Genomic DNA, 1,079 nt, shown 5'->3' with positions numbered 1-1,079 from the left:
AATGTCTTGGTTCTTAATACATTTGATCGCATTAAGTCCTCAGGACAAACCTATGAGACAGGGATTATTATCTTTATTTCACAGAGAAGGAAACTGAAGATCAGAATATTTAGATGCCTTGCCCAAGATTTCACAGCTAGTGAGTGACAGATTCGAGGCAAGGTATTTATGTCCGTTCTACCTTTTGATGGCTTGGCTCACGTCACAATGCAAAGAGTATACTCTGTCTGATTAACTGCCAACAGAGTAGAATAGAAAAGATCTTGATTTCAGAAGAATGCATCTCTGAGGGCTACACCGCAGTGGGAGGACCAACAAGCAAAGTGCAGCCCTGCGGGTGACTGAGCTTGTACTCGACTTACCAGGCCTGGGCCAGGGGACCTGATATCACCCCCTGGGGAGGGTAGTGGGTACGGGCGTTTAGTGCCCTCTGCAGCCCCCTGAGCCTGGGGAGCGAGGTCAGGGCAGCTCCCTTTTCCTCACCCAAAATGCCACTGGCAGGGGAGGCTCGCCGAAGGGAACCGCCTTTCTCCCAACCGCCCTTTCCCACTTCCTTATCTTGCCCGCACACTCCCCTGTGCCAAGGCAACTCCTGCCACCGCCAGCGCGCATGCACCGTGGCCGGAACAACTCCCGCCCGCTGCTACGGCTCTGCGTCCTCTCAGAACCAATCCTAGCCCCTCTCCCTTCAGTATTGCCATTTAAGGCTACTTCACCTCCTTTCCAGCCCTACCCTTCTTACCAGCCTATATAACCTGTAATCACCCCTAAATAAACTCTCTCTCTTTGGCGCATACTCCTACTGGATGAAGAGTGTTTTGTCCTTATCGCCGCCCTCCACACCTTGTACGCCCCCCACCGAGGACCTGGCCAAGTCCTCCGCCTCGCCCTCGCCTCCGGGAAAGAGCCCCCGCCGCCAGTACCCTTTAAGCAGCCCCGAGAGCTGAGGGCTCCGCTACCGGCCGCCACTCCCCCCAGAAGCAGTAACCGCGACCGCAGTCTGTGAAAAATTTAAGCTCTCCCTTAAATTTGAAGGAGAGTTTTGCTGGATAAAGTATTCTTGGCTGGAAATTTTTCTT

The sequence above is a fragment of the Choloepus didactylus genome, chromosome 2 (genome assembly GCF_015220235.1).
Source record: "Choloepus didactylus isolate mChoDid1 chromosome 2, mChoDid1.pri, whole genome shotgun sequence".
NCBI classification, from domain to species: Eukaryota; Metazoa; Chordata; class Mammalia; order Pilosa; family Megalonychidae; genus Choloepus; species Choloepus didactylus.
This window is presented reverse-complemented; position numbering follows the sequence as displayed.